The sequence below is a fragment of the Anoplolepis gracilipes genome, chromosome 7 (assembly GCF_047496725.1).
Source record: "Anoplolepis gracilipes chromosome 7, ASM4749672v1, whole genome shotgun sequence".
Classification (NCBI taxonomy): Eukaryota; Metazoa; Arthropoda; class Insecta; order Hymenoptera; family Formicidae; genus Anoplolepis; species Anoplolepis gracilipes.
In genome coordinates this window covers 1415891-1431780 of record NC_132976.1, presented here as the reverse complement: position 1 = coordinate 1431780, position 15890 = coordinate 1415891, and the positions used below count along the sequence as shown (strand labels likewise).

Genomic DNA, 15890 nt, shown 5'->3' with positions numbered 1-15890 from the left:
ATTTGCGGCGAATTAAGGCGTCTCCCGGAATCTTGTTCGCATTCTCGTCGCGAAAATAAACGGTCGATAACGTTAAAATTAGAGGTCGATCCTTTTTGCCTTTCATGGTTAAAATGAAAAACAATTGTAAAAGAAGTTTTCTTCCACAAAGAAATGTCAGGGTTTGATCGAAATAGTTTCACTTTTAATTGGTATGAACCGCGGCCAATCTGTGGCAATAAGGAAAGGAGGAATTTTTATTTTTGCGCTGCAGAAATTCTTTCTATTTCCTCAAAGTTATATCCGACAGCTTTCTCTTGATCTCTTTGGTCGCGTATTATTGAGTAAAGTATAATCGATATTTAATCTTTTGAGAAAGATTTGAAAATTTGCATAGAACAAAAAAGAAAAGAGAAAGAAAATGTAACTTAATCTGTCATTAAAAATTTCAAAACTGCAAATATTTTTACGTTATTTAATATTATATTATACGTTAAATTATTATATAAAAGTTGATAAGGAAAAAAAAAGAAACATACACATACATATATATTCTAATTAATCTAAATAAATAAACATTTTTTCAAGATTTTAGAGTAAAAAAAAGTTAAAAAAATTATATACATATTATATATATTTCCTCTCTCAATATTTTATACGGTTGTCTTCTCTATGTAGATGCTTGCGTATGTCTCTTGTTAACATAATAATAACGCGCATATCTTTCTGGCTGGATGCGAGCATCTCTCTATTTTTTAGTGACTTCATTGTTAACATATTCGCCGTTGTATGTTGCGTAACCGTTTCTTTCATGAAAGAGATAAAAACGCTGGAGAAAACGTGGAATGCGAAATTCCGAGGCAAGGAAGTACAAGGCGAGAGAATTCAACCCGCTCTATACGCGAATAGATACGCGAAGAATTCATTCTTTCTTTAGAATTTACTTGAAATATGCACGCAGTCCTTATAGTATGGCCGCGCAGAAGAATCGCGTGAACATTTTAAATCTTCTCGTTTGATTTGAATTCTATAATGATAAAATGAGATGTATAAATCATCGGACGGATGTATCAGAGAACAAAACATGTGTAAGCTATAATCCATTTTATAATTTAATATGTGATACGATATTAATTAAATTATTTTCAACCAGGATATAATATTACCGAGCTATTGTATTTTTATTGAATTAATAATAAAAGTATTAATATTAAGACTCGTTATATATGTACGTATACGCAGGTGTGACGTATGATGAAATTTATACGTATTTAATTATACGTATTATTATTAATAATCGTAACATAGCCGTATTATCTTTCCGCTATATTATATGGTTTCGTCATGAATATTTACGGCATTGCACTGGATTACATTGGTCAGTTCTCGATGAAAAATCGGTTTTGAATAAAAAAAGACCCATTCACGTCTCAACCCACGTAATGATCAACGCAGACAGAGTTGCGGCGGATTCAGCTTTAGCAGAGGCTAAATATAATACCGACTGTCAAACTTTTATTCTCGTTCGATGAGGAAATGTATTACTATTCGGCAGTGAAAAAGAACGGGCCACGTGTGTGTATGTATATATCGGTTCACGAGTATCTTTTTTTTTTTTTTTATTCCAGTAAGTTAATATTGCGGGCAATCGCCGGCTGACGCGAGAGAAACAGAGAGGAGGGTTTCGCTTCGCCAACACTTTATTTTCCCAAGCGGAGAGCTTACGAGGTTTACATCGTCGAATAATCGTCTGTGGGCCACCGCGAAAGAAGGAAATGTTTACTCTGAAAATATCAGCCTCTCCGTGTATGTGTACGTGTGTTGAATGATAGCAGAACTTGCGTCAGGTGCTCCAAACTTGAGAAGATTGTCGGACCGAGATTCTCTTCATCGCTTAACCATCTCACGCCACTTTCTTCATCCATTAAATTTGGAGAGATCTCGAAAGTATATGCAATATAATATTTTTTGTTTCTTATTTCAAGTACGATACAAAAAAAAAAAAAAAAAAAAATCGAAATGTCTCTTTATTTTTATTCAAAATATTATTTTATTATACCCATTGCCGTTGTATATATATTTTGAATCTTGGTTTTGTATAGTATTTTAGTCTAATATCACATGAATAAAGCATTTTCAAAGTCTGGCAGATTTCTCCTCCGGGACAGTTTGCGTAGAATATTCTATTTAGAAAAGCCACCATGGAACTGCTATAGTAATATGGCAAATTTAAGAGCGTAAAATATATATATATATATATTGAAATGTCAAGAATAGTATATGCAAGATTGTATTTCTCGACAAATTTTAAATAAATTACTTATTCAATTAACAGATTTTATGTACATTTGAAGTTTATTTTTTGTAACAAAAATTTGATTAAAAATCTTTTACTTTTTCAACATGAAACTGATGAATACTAATATAACTGTTAATAACGTTTCAGTGTGAACTTTGGAACATTTTATTAAACAATGAAAAATTAAGATTTGTGAAAAAATATGATGAACAATTAAATTTTTACTAAAACGAAATTACCTCGAAATTGATTAATAAACGCCTGCAAAATTAAACCAATTAATTCGGGAATATCCAGCGGATATCGTAGTTTAATATCGCGTATCAGAGTAAATTTTATAATCAAAACGCTCATGCATACGCGTCTATTAAAATGTATTTATATTTATGGCAACGCTACATTATTTACGTTTGTATACTCGATTTTGGTTTTACCATCAATTATTTCCACTTTATTTTACGTTTCACATGCACAATTATACTTATCTATATGTTTACGTAATCCATTCGTATACGCGATCCTGTCATCGCCTCACCATGTGACAGGCATGTTTGCGCATGAAGGATTAATGAAAATGAGTCAGTGAGCAAAGACTTGAAGGTAATTAAATTTAAATAATGTTTCATGGCCGTGCGAGCATGCGCATGGAACGAACTGTCATATATATGTCACGTCGAACACCATTATAATGAATTCAAAATCAGTGGACCAATTGCGCAACACATTCCCCGCAGATGTATTATTCGCTTTTATTAATAAATTAACATGAATTAATCGCGTCCACGAACAGTCTCATTAACGATTCAGTATGATTGACGATAAATTGCTTTCGCGACGAAGGGATCATGACGAGGCGGCGCAGAGAGAGAGGAGAGGCTTATTATCTCGGCGAATACGCAAAAACGGAATACATCTCATACGTAAAAGCCGGTTTCTGCTCTGGTGTTCTCTCTCTCTCTCTCTCTCTCTCTCTCTCTCTCTCTCTCTCTCTCTCTCTTTCCCTCTGGCGAGGTAAACGAATGATAGGAAAATTTCGAAATCCGATCCTCCACAACATCGCGGAGTATGCTGGGGCTTTAAGGGATGCTCTTCTCCCGGAGATGTGCTCTCGGTAAATACGGCGAGTTTGGAGAATTTAGCGAACGCGGGAAACTATGAAAAAGCGCTTAGGAGAATGGGTACAATAGCGCAGGATACGCCCAACTCTTGCCCAACTTGCCCAATTGCCATGAAAACCGGATCAAAGCTCTATTTAGCCAAGTAGAATGTCGGTAATATGTAAACATATTATCTTTCTTTCTGTAGAAGAATTAATTTCTCAACATAATCATATAAGGCACATTAATATTGGAGTTTGGTCCCAATATTTTTTTAGCTCGTTTTAAAAAATGCTCGAGAGCCGATTTTCACATATCTTTTTAAGAAAAATGTATATTTAAGAATTAAAAAATAAGCATTATCTTTCTTTCTGTAGAAGAATTAATTTCTCAACATAATCATATAAGCCACATTAATATTGGAGTTTGGTCCCAATATTTTTTTAGCTTGTTTTAAAAAATGCTCGAGAGTTGATTTTCACATATCTTTTTAAAAAAATGTATATTTAAGAATTAAAAAATAAGCATTATCTTTCTTTCTGTACAAGAATAAATTTCTCAATAGAATCATATAATGCACATTAATTATCGGAGCTTAATATTTTTTAACTTGTTTTAAAAATCTTTTAAAAATATATTTCAGAATTAGAAAAATAAACATATTTAATAAGTAAATTTTTCTATCTTTACTACAAGTCTGACTACTTGAAAGTTTTAATCTGTGATTAAATTTATATAGAAGGATTGTAAAAGTCTGTTAAATATAAGCGAACTGTGTTCTTTATTCATCGATGTAAATTCAATGCGAGAAATATATAAGCCAGAAATCGTTATTAAAATTGATTTTAGATTTAAATGGGCAACTAAACAAACGCAACTGCATATTTATTAATTTATACGAAATAGTCCGCATTATAAGCAAATTAAAAGTAAATATGATAAAGCTGATTTGTTGTATAATGACGAAAAACAACTTGTTTAAGATAACGAAACAGCTAATGAGCATACGCTTTTTCATTTAAATAGGCAACGTTCTATAAAAGTAATATAACGATATTCTGCTCATAAGACATATAATAAGAGAATATGTTTGTACAAAGAAAAATGAAAAAATAACGCATGCAAACAATGCACTATGCCTTTGTAACATCAGGCTTTATGTTATCTATTTGATGCTGCATTCATAAGTAGAGTTTTACATATCAAATAGACAAATAGGAAAAATTATAAAATAAAGATATTAATTTTTATCTTTGTGATAAAAATACATAATATAAAAAAAGATTATCATAGATACATGTAAACATTTTGTTTACATTAGTTGTGGAAATGAGTGAAATTACTTTGATTAATTATGCATTACAAAATCCCGCCGTGTGTACATATGTTTTAATTAAAAATAATTAAAAGTAATTGGCGTAATCTTTTTGGCGCAAAATTATGATGAGATATTACGCGGTCGTAATCTGATTGTGAAAAAATTCCGCTACTATTACATGAAAATGTTTGCCGTAACATGCAATATTGCAATCTTTCTCTAGATAAATGAAATAAATCAATTTATCCCTTTATTTAATGATAAAATATCTAAGAGTATCATTAGATAAAATATCTTAAGAGTTGGGTGCAATTTCCTTCGCGTGCGATGTAACGCGATGCGAAACGCCACTCGTGTGAAATTTCCTCGTGTAGATTCCAAACTCGATTAAATCATTCGAAATGCATCCCATTCATCGGAGGAGGAGGAAAAAAAAAAAAAAAAAAAAAAGATCGAACGTGCATCACACGGTGGGAGGATACAGGAAATACGAGGGTTAACAGTTAACAGCCCCAGATAAAAATTGCGGTACATAGGGTCGAGGCCGGAGCTTTTCCACAGCGTGGCGAAAAAAAAATCCCCGATTTGCGTACACTCATTTATGACACGTACGTAGGGGAACAAACGAAAGAAAATGGCGGGTGCGTGGGCGCGGGCGAGAGAGGGGAAGGAAATCGGAGCAGAATAGGGAGCGAGCGAGAGGGACGGAATGAAAGGGGATACCCGGAGCGGGGTGGTTGTCCCTTGCTCAAATAGCTCCTATTGTCGCGCCCCGTGTGCCGTTCGTGACGTTTCGCAGGTATTTTCGTTTCCGACGTGAAACGGCGGTCGGCAACGCGTGAGTGCTCGTTATTTCTGGAAATTCTCTCTCTCTCTCTCTCTCTCTCTCTCTCTCTCTCTCTCTCTCTCTCTCTCTCTCTCTCTCTCTCTCTCTCTCTCAAATTTGTTTTATTCCTACGTGACTCAAATTTGTTTTATTCCTACACACACGGTGTGCCATAGAGTGCAGGGTAAGTGCGTTAAAATTGCGCGCACTCTCAACCTTCCTTCTTTTCCATCTAGTTCCTGCTCTCGTAGGCACGGGGAAACGAAAGCCACGGTGGTGCGGGATTTCTTCCGCTCGACTCGACATCCGGAGACGCGCAGGTAGTCTTGCGTAAAATCAGCGCTTCTTCGAAGGTAATTGGTTTCTGTCGAAAGTTCTTATTCCATTCCCGAGCTTCCTTACATTCGCCTCGCGTCGAACAGGTACCCGGTGTTACATACAGTGGTGCTTAAACGGAAGAGGTCTCCGCTTTAGAGATTTTACGCGGAATCGGACGGAATCCTATTGCCTATGGAATTAATTGATTTTGAAATGATTGAAATGCGTTTATAACATAATATCTTTGAATTATATAAATTACTGATCAATTACCGAGTTTGATTTGTACAGTTCGAATATAGTTATTATAACGTGAATATATAAAGTTATATGTTTTTCCTGTATAAATTACAAATTGTTTTGATATCTTATCGTGTTGGATTGCAAGTGTAATCAATAAAAATCTTTTAATTTAAAATATATTTAGAAGCCAATCGAATATATCTGCTTAAAATTAAATTAAACAAATGTTTTCTGATAATAAATAATATTATTCATTAAAATCATGTTTTTTTTTTAGAAGAAAGATAAATTACATTTTCTTAAATTATATATAAAAAAAAGGCTGAATAAATACTAAATATACACTATTCATTTTTTCCGGTAATTTTATCGCCACAATATTAATTAAAGACGATAATATAGATAACAATTCAATTACCTAATATTAGAAACGTCTATTTTGTTTCTCTTTATGCATTCTATTTTAGAAAATCCGTCTTTTTCAAGTCCACGAAGATGTTATAAAGCACCACTGCGCGGTATTTCTTATAACGGTAAACATAATCGATGTCGCGGAATAATTTGAAGCGACATCGAGATACCGAGAGTATCGTCGCAAATAACTGCAACCGATTGCTTTTTTGTGGAGAGCACCGCATAACGCGCAGCAGCCGACAAGATTATTTCTTTAATAAGAAAACTCGTAGGAGGAATGCGGAGCTAGAGGAATAAAAGGGGCGACGGAAAAAAAGAAGGAAAGCGGCTTATACATTTCTTGTGTATAAAATCGAGAGGATTAAAAAGTTTTGATGTAAACTATCGGCAAAGGAATTTATTTAGAACGAGCACAATTTACGATTTAATGATTACTCCTTAATAAAATAGATCACTATTGTAAAACAAGTATTAGAGTTTTTGAAGTAGTAACGTTTTAAGGAATCCTTCTTTTTAGATAATTCCTTTCTCGATTTTCTTATCGATATACGAAAAAAAAAAGAAAGAAAACATTCGAAATGAACAAAACAATTTATCCACCATACAAATATTAACCCTTATTCCGTACTAATGGATCATTTTGTCTGTATTTTTTCCAACAACACGTCAATTTCTCGAAAACAAATAATCATAAAATAATATATTTAAGTAAATTATTTTTCAAATTTATTATTTTACTCTTTATTTAGAATGTTCAAAGAAGGTATAAAACACTTTTACATATTAATAAACTTATCGAAAATACGCTGACCCACCTGTACAGTTAGAAAGTGACAAAAATAACAATACGGAGTAAGGGTTAAAGAGTAGTTTAAGTAGAGAAAAATTTGCAGTTTTTCTGATTAAATCGAGATAATTAAAGTAACGTATTCTTGTTATACCGGCTGCACGCGATGCAGTTGGATTTTCCGGCTTTCGCATTGCGATGAAATGCTCTAATCAACGTAGAGTTTACGTTGAAGGTTTAAATAAGATTGCAGCAAGCTAAGAATTCTGCATTAAAGGGAGAAAGAGATAGACAGACAGAGAGAGAGAGAGAGAGAGAGTATATTGCTGCGGCGCTGCAGCGATACTAAGCTTTATGCACGAAGACCCGATTGCTTGTTGTTAGTGATGAAGGGTCGGTCTGGAAACTTCTTAGCGGAAGTACCTTACATTCTGTACTAAGGATCCTGTCCAAGTACATTACCCGGAGAATGGTCGCGCAGAGTGTAATTTACACCCCGACGATTCACAATCGAGAGAGCGCTTTCGTCTTTCGGCTTGAAATCACTGGAATTAGCATTCGAGTCTCGCTTGGCTCAAGAATTGCTTTGCTTTCAGCAAAGAATTTTATTTTATATATATATATATATACACACGCACATTTACTGCAAGAGAAGGCAAATTAAGATTTTATTACAGAAAAAAGATGTCAAATATCTATATATTTTGTATGAGTGTAATATTATGAAATTTATGATAGAATGAATGAAATTTTATTTTGAAACTGTTAAAAGAAATTTTAATAGCGTTTTTTTTTTTTTTTTTTCTACAATGTTCGAAAACATTGCAAGAGCTTTTAATGTACTTACAGAAAATGGTCTCTCCACAAATTAAAAAAATTATGCAATTTTAAGAATATATAAAAAAGAAAATATATTTTGATTGTTATTTACTCTGAGGGAGTGAAATTAATTTCTAAAAATCACTAACCGTTATTTTAATTATTTTTTTATTTTATTTTTTTTTTTTTATTTATTATTATTTTTATTTCTTATTTTATTATTTTATTATTTGCAAACAAGAAAAGGATATGTAGAAAAAAGTTTTATAAAGTAAAAAATCTAGCATCTTGTTATACAATTAATTTTTCATATTACTAATTGTTTATAATTTTTTAAACAATTAACAGCTAGATCCAAGAATTCTACCTATGATTACATATGTATATAGTTTTTTGAGAAATATATTGTTGAAAGCCTTTTCCTGTTTGCATTTGAAAATGCTGTTGCCCGAAACTTTTACGAGATGTTTTTTAATGAGTTTTCAGAAAAGTGTTATATACCGGTTTTTAGATCCGGTGCAAAGTATCGGAAACGTAATCTAAATTGTATTCTGGATTGCGGGAACCACCGATTGCCGCTATTGGATTCATTGTCCCGCAGGGCTTTTTTTGCGCGCTATTTCACGAACCTACTCGACCGTATGAAAGCGCAGTATCGGAAAGAGAGAAAGAGAGAGAGAGAGGGCGGGGGAGGGGGAGGAAGAACGAGAGAAGCTTTAATTGAGCGATTCGACCGCGTAATTTAGAGATTAAAAACATCGGAGGAGCGGGAAATGTTGCACGCGAGCGAGCTGCATGCTCGCGTGTATTAAAATCTCGGGGCTGTAATTCTTCAACGTCGAAATGAACCTCGGCGAATTAAACTGACGTAAATCGGTGCAACACGCTCGAGGGCAAGAGTAGTAGGTGGCGTACCCGCTATATAATACGTTGGCACGAACCGACAAGCTGCATCTACGCCTCGCGTTTATCCGACGATACTGCTTTACACGCCAGTGCTACGCGCGATACACGAGTTACCTTGTTTTCATTCCTTCTGACATTATTCGCTATTTTATGCTAGCATTAATCGTACGCGGATGTACTCGAAAACATATCTCTTTCCAATCGTGTGTGAAAAATACGTGAAAAAAAATAAACGATATGTAAACCTCTAAAGGGTAGAATAAAAAGATAATTTTAAGCCATTCTCTTTTCACATGAAATATTTTCTGATTAATCATATCAATAATATTTTATCGAACGCACGCGTTTTCAAATTAACAGGGTAAACTTGGGTATGATGGCCATAGGCTGTAATTTTTTTCAATAATCGCTGTTAATTGTTTAAAGAATTATAAACAATTAGTAATATGAAAAATTAATTGTATAACAAGATGCCAGATTTTTTACTTTATAAAACTTTTTTCTATATATCCTTTTCTTGTTTGCAAATAATAAAATAAGATATAAAATTAATAATAAAGTAATCAAAAAATACATAGTGCGCTTTTTTAGACATTATCAAAGATAATCGATATTTACAGTAGTTTCGGTGCATACATTATTCGAGATAACGATATTGTGAATCTTATATCGTATTTTTACTTTTCACTACCTGCAAAGTTTTTCATGTGTCCGCTAAAAACTGTTATAACGTCGAATAAATGACAGTTGAGCTATCGTAATCGATGTTAGACATATTATAAAGATATGTAAATTGTTATACGACCTATAATTTTTATTTTCGTTTTATTTTCACTATTTTTTTATAAATATTATGGTCATCTTTTCCTTAAAAGTTGGGTAAGAATTTCTATGAAATATTTTCCTTTTAATTTCGATAATATTACGTAATTTAAGCATCAGTGAAGATAATATGCCAAACACTATTAAAAAATAACAAAAATAAAAGTATGTTTTATGCATTTTAAAAAACTATGGCCATCTTACCCGAGTTTACCCTATTATATATTATATTTTATATTTTTATTTGATATTTAATTTTTTACAACTCGACACTAAATTAATAACAATTGAAATATTTAAAATCAAATTTAAGCGCGAAAGATACGGCGGGGGAGAGAGCGTTTCTCTTTTCACTCCATTATTTCAGAAAATTCTTCATTGATATTGCATGTCATTTTGGTATCGTGTATGTGTGAAAGTGACATAAATTGTAACGAATGGACAAACATACTTTGAATAATGAATACGTCTCCCGTTGACACTGTCGCATTTTCCTTTTATCCTTTTTTCTTCGCGATATACTCCATACATTTCTTACCAGATGACATAAATTGACACGTAGTTCTTTTCCTTTTTAGTAGTTTTTGCTCTTCTTTTTTTTTTTTTTTTCGTTGGATTCTCGTTCCATTTCAGGAAACGCAGTATACCATTAGGTTACTTATCAAAGTTAACTGATGAAATACTTGTTTCACTCGTTAAGTAGAACTGACGGGAAATACTTTACCTCTTTTCATCGCGAATATCCGACGCGCGTAAAATAACGTTCATGAATTTGACATTAACAAGCGTAGAAAAAAAAAAAAAATAAATAAAAAGAAAGTAACACATATCTCGAAACTTGCTATTGTGCCTTGTAAATATCGATTATGTTACATATACGATAATGAAATATCGAGAAACAATATCGGCATGCATAGATCGCCGAAGTTTTAATGGTCAATAAGGGTGGCGGGCTGAAGGGGAGAAGTAGGGGGGGGCGGGCGGGGCGGGGCGGAAGGGGGAAGGCAAGCTATCTAAAATAACTTTCGGCAGCAACTATTATCGCGGTCCGCGATATTAGAACGGGGGAGAGATATGGAAAGAGATAAATTTACAGAGCCAGCAAGCAGGGCAGAAGTGCGAAACACACATGCGACGCAGGACCAAATGGATTTCGGTGCTATTTAAGTGTTCGTTCGATCGCTGCCGCCGCGGTTTGACCGACCCGATCGATCGATCGATCGATCGATCGATGATAAGAATTTCTCTCGTTAGTTCGGCATCGGCGGGGGGGGGGGGGCGATATCCCTCCTCCGCAAACTGCAATAACGCGTACGCGGTCGTCATTCCGGAAATCAAGATGCGAGGGCACGTGTATGTGCACCGTTGACAGATCAAAGCTTTCAATCGGTGGTTGCTCTTCCTCAACGACGACGAGGAGGGCAACGCGGGACGCCCTTTGAAAGGCCCGCGTAAGCTTTTATTACTCGTGTGTCGGGTCGAACTCGGAACCGATGGCGCGCGATGCTGTGCTCCATCACCGTGTACAGGGTGCTCGACAGGATACTACCAGAATGATTTATTTCGTCGTTCCAAAAATGCGCCGAGACGCGAACGGTTTTCCGGATATATGCGATCGATCGAAAGGAAAGAGGGAGGGGGTGGCAAAGGGGGTCGGGAAAAGGGGTCGATCGCGAAAAAAGGAATGAAACTTTGTTGGCCAATTAAAAATTAGATGCTGATTAAATTAATCTTGCCCTCGAGTTAATTAACGAGATATATTTAATGTGCTGCAACTTTGAGATAACTTTATAAGAAGAAACGCGCGTAGCGTTTTCAATTAAGTTGGCACGTTTGAAGCTCTCGGGCCCCTCGCGCGGGGGAAAGTTTTTCTTTCGAAAAAATATCCGGGAGTGTCTCTCGATACTTTTATTAAAATGATAGAAATAGAATCGATTTCAATTTCAAGTCTAGGAGGTTGCCATTAAGGGGTAATCGGAGCGAGGGCGACCCGTACACTTTTTTTTTTCCGCTGATATCGTGCGTCATCATCTCGAAAAGGAACTTTTTCCGCAGATCTCGTAAAATTTTGATTCCTCGCCCTATCGAGCACCTTTCATATCACCGAGTGGAGGGCTATCAATTTTTATATATCTCGTTCATACCTCGCTATTTCGTGTACCGAAAAACGCCGTACAATTTTTGTATTACTCTTGTGGTAAAAGCTACAAGCTGGCTTATAAAAATCAAACGTTACTGCGGCGATTTCGCGCCGTCAGATTAGCGCCCACGCATTTCCATTCATCTCGTTCCTCTTTTATTGCATATCCTTTTGAAATCGACGAATTATTTAACCGAAAGGATCGAAATTCCTTTACATGTCCACAGGGCTTATCGTTGATCAATTTTTAACTCACATAGTTGTATTTTGTCTTCACTATTTTTTCGCTCGATTATTACAAATGCCATGTTTTATGTAAATTTATTTTAGAAACTAAAATAACTTTACGTCATGATATAATACACTAAAAATCAAGAGGCCACTTTCTTTCATATAAAGAAAGGTCAATTTTCAAGTAGTTGTAACTTCCTTAAAAATAATCGGAATAAGATCAATAAAAAAGCGTTTCAAAGTTTGAAATTTCTGGTTTAGAATCTTTCAATTCTTTCCATTCGTTACAAAATTACATTGTAAGAAAGCTACGTCCGTCGATTAAGCAAATTTTTCAAAAGTTTGTTCAAGAATATTGAATTAAAAAAAAATTCTAGAACGATTTTATTAATTCTATGTTAAAGAGCAGAGTTTTAGCTTTAAATTTTTTTTTTTTTTAACGAAGGTTCTATGATTTTTTTTCGCCGAGATATTCATTATTAAAGCAAAATCGAACTATTAACTTTGAACGCTTATAACTAGTGAAAAAATGATCGTACAATAATCATTAAAAAAGCAATTTAAAGAGAAAAGTTAGCACTTTAAAATGCTTCTATCGTTTTTTCAATCATTATTTATTTTTAAAACGTAACTTGTTACTTAAAATCAAGTAAAAATTGCACATTTATCTTTTTCTATTTAAATCAATAAAAGTTAACGAAAAAACGCTAAAATCTTCATGAACTCTACAACATTTACAAGTAAAAAGCATTACTCGTACAAAAAGCCGAAAGATTAAGTTTTTTTCTGTACATTTCAAAACGATATCATTTTTTCACTAGTAAGCGTTCAAAGTCAATAGCTCGATTTTGCGTTAATAATGAATATCTCGGCGAAAAAAATCATAAAACATTCGTTAAAAAAAGAAATTAAAATTCTCTTTAACACACAATTAATGAAATCGTGGAATCTAGGATTTTTTTTTAATTCGGTATCCCCTTGGATAAACTTTTGAAAAATTTATTTCATCGACGAACGTCACTTTCTTACAACGTAATTTTGTAATAAATAGAAAGAATGGAAATTTATTTAAAGATTTTAAAACTAGAAACTTCAAGCTTTGAAACGATTTTTTATTGAGCTTACTCCGATTATTTTTAAGAAAGTTACAACTACTTGAAAATTGGCCCTTTTTATATGAAAGAAAGTGGCCCTTTAATTTTGTTGCGTATCTCTAATGGTCCCAATTGAACGTTGTAATGTCAAAAGTATGGTACTGAGATAATGGTGTCTTGTGAAAACGAAACTCATGCCATTGACAAACAAAGGAGCAATTATTCGCATATTGAAGATGGCCGTGATTCCTCAATTAATTACAGCCTTGTTCGCCGACCTCATTAGTCCAATAGGATCCGCGAGGGAGTAGTTTTTGTATTTTTTTTTTAATTTTTTTTTTAATAAAAAACGTGCAAACGGGGTACACGTCCGAATACTGAAGCCTTTATATTGATTTAACAGAGTGTGCACAGCAGCGGTCGAGGCGATTCGAGGGAAATTGCAGTAGTACGCTTCACGCTGTTTGCGAATTGCATCTGACATTCGCCATGCTAGTCGTGAAAACATGCACATGCACACATGACAAGTATAGACTCAATGAAACAATGATTGACTGTAAATATTTGAATCGATTCTGAATCTGTAATAAAACACGAATTTTGTTTTTTCTTTGTTTACACACACCTCTATATCTATTAAATAAAAAATTGAGAATTGAATGTCCACACCGTGGACATGAAACAATTCTGACACAAACCGTATCTCTGTCACTCTGATCATTATTAACATGTATATATATATATATATATATATATAATCGTATATATAAATATATATTTGCTATTATTATTTATATACGCAAAAATTTTTTATACTAGAAATAAACATAACAAATAACGACTTAAGGGAAAAGATTATGAAATAGATATGAATATGTGTGAAAATATAAAGCGAGCTACAAAAATGTGATTGAAAGAAGGTCATTTAAAATTCATCAATTACGCAATGAAAATTAATCGCAGCTATGAAAAGAGTAAGATATACATGTATTAAACGACTTTACCTTTTTGGATATCGACGTACAATACGGCCGTTTGTTTTTCTCGTTGGGATATAGCGATGTATAATAATCTATTCGCCACATATGACGAGCAGTATTGACCTGCAATAAAGAGAGCTTTTTAGCTTTTGATACTTTGATTTATTAAGAGAACAAATTGAGAATTTTTCATGAGTTAATTACAATGTACAATTATATTTGAAAATTCTTTGCCAAATTTTGATTAAATCAATTTAAAAGTTTGCTGTCGATTAACAAAATATATTCTAAACAAGATATTCACATTTTGATATTACTTTTTAAATTTTACTTATCGATCTTGTGATGTTTTTAATTAGATTAATCAGGTTAGGTAAAACATTCAGGTATTTTTGAAAATTGCATTCGATTTCCGATAAATAAGACCAGTAATTTTCTCTACTTATTTATATATAATTTCATAATATATGTATAATCCTATAAATTAGTTTCAACTAAAGACCCGAATGTATATAAATAAATATATATTCATTAATATAAAGACTCTTATCGCAACAATCTGTACAAGCTTTACACGACGCAAACTACAGCTGTAAACTATATGTACGGTTGCATATTTTGAAAATTTAATTGCGACGCATTACAAACACTATTAAATTCCCATCTTGTTTGTTGCCCGGTAATCGCGAGGTCGATCTTGCACTATTTGCGCGTCGATTGGATTTGGAAGTATCTCCGTCCATTCGTCAAAATCAGAGAGAGAGAGAGAGAGAGAGAGAGAGAGAGAGAGAGAGGGGGGGGGAGGGAATATTAAGGTTTTCCCGATTCAATTAAGATCGCGAGCAGCGAGCGAATTAATTTGCTCCGGGCGATAGTAACGGGCGACTCCCCCGATGGAGGGAGGCCCCACGCATCGTGAATAAACATGCCCGAAATCCTCGTCGTCGCCGCTTTCCCGACCGAACGAGAGCCCACTTTCCGTAACATTGCGCAGACCTGTTGCTGGGTTGGGTGTATATCGCGTAATGTTGTGCCGCATGCACCGCGCCGATAACACGGTCTATTTTGGTTCGCGTCTTGAAGCCAGGAAGGCCTCGTAAAACGTCGAGCGGCGAGCGGCGCAGTTTCCTCTAAAATCGACGGGATTACTTCCGGGACGGAGACCGGATTAAAGGGACGTTAATTGGCGCCAATTAAGATGTAAATGAAATTTTTATTTCACCCTACCTCGAGGAAATAGAGAAGAATCGGAAGAATCGCCCCTTCCCCCACCTCTGTCGCTTTTTATTTTCTTTTTATTTCTGTTCTCATCGAAAAACGTTTTTACTTTTTTTTTTTTTTTCCATACGCGATCTTTTAGAATTTTAGTCTCGTGGATTTGAGTCTTCCTTCTGACAGGAAGATTTAGAAGATTTTAACGGCGAACGTGATTACTTATGCAGCGGAGCTTGATATATGTATGTTCGCTGTCGTGAGTCAGAGATATCTCAGTCTGACGTTCCTTTTCGCGAAACAGTTTTATTCACTTCTGTTTTATAGCGAGAGATTCTCTCTGACGTATCTCTTTGAAAATCTCTTAAAAGAGTCACGATATCTTCAATCTCTGAAATAATTACA

The 15890-nt window shown here is 34.2% G+C and overlaps 1 protein-coding gene across 11 annotated transcripts in view; it reads left to right on the top strand.

Moving 5' to 3' along the window:
- Lapsyn (Leucine-rich repeat activity-regulated protein at synapses) overlaps positions 1-15890 on the top strand; it is a 92260-nt gene that overhangs the window by 65287 nt on the left and 11083 nt on the right. The window contains exon 1 of one of the 11 annotated variants that reach the window (XM_072895759.1): positions 1245-1926. The exons of the other annotated variants lie outside the window; for them this stretch is intronic. The gene's annotated coding sequence lies outside the window, so the exon portion shown is untranslated. Of the gene's footprint in view, positions 1-1244; positions 1927-15890 lie in introns of those variants that run through there. 11 annotated transcript variants of the gene reach the window in all.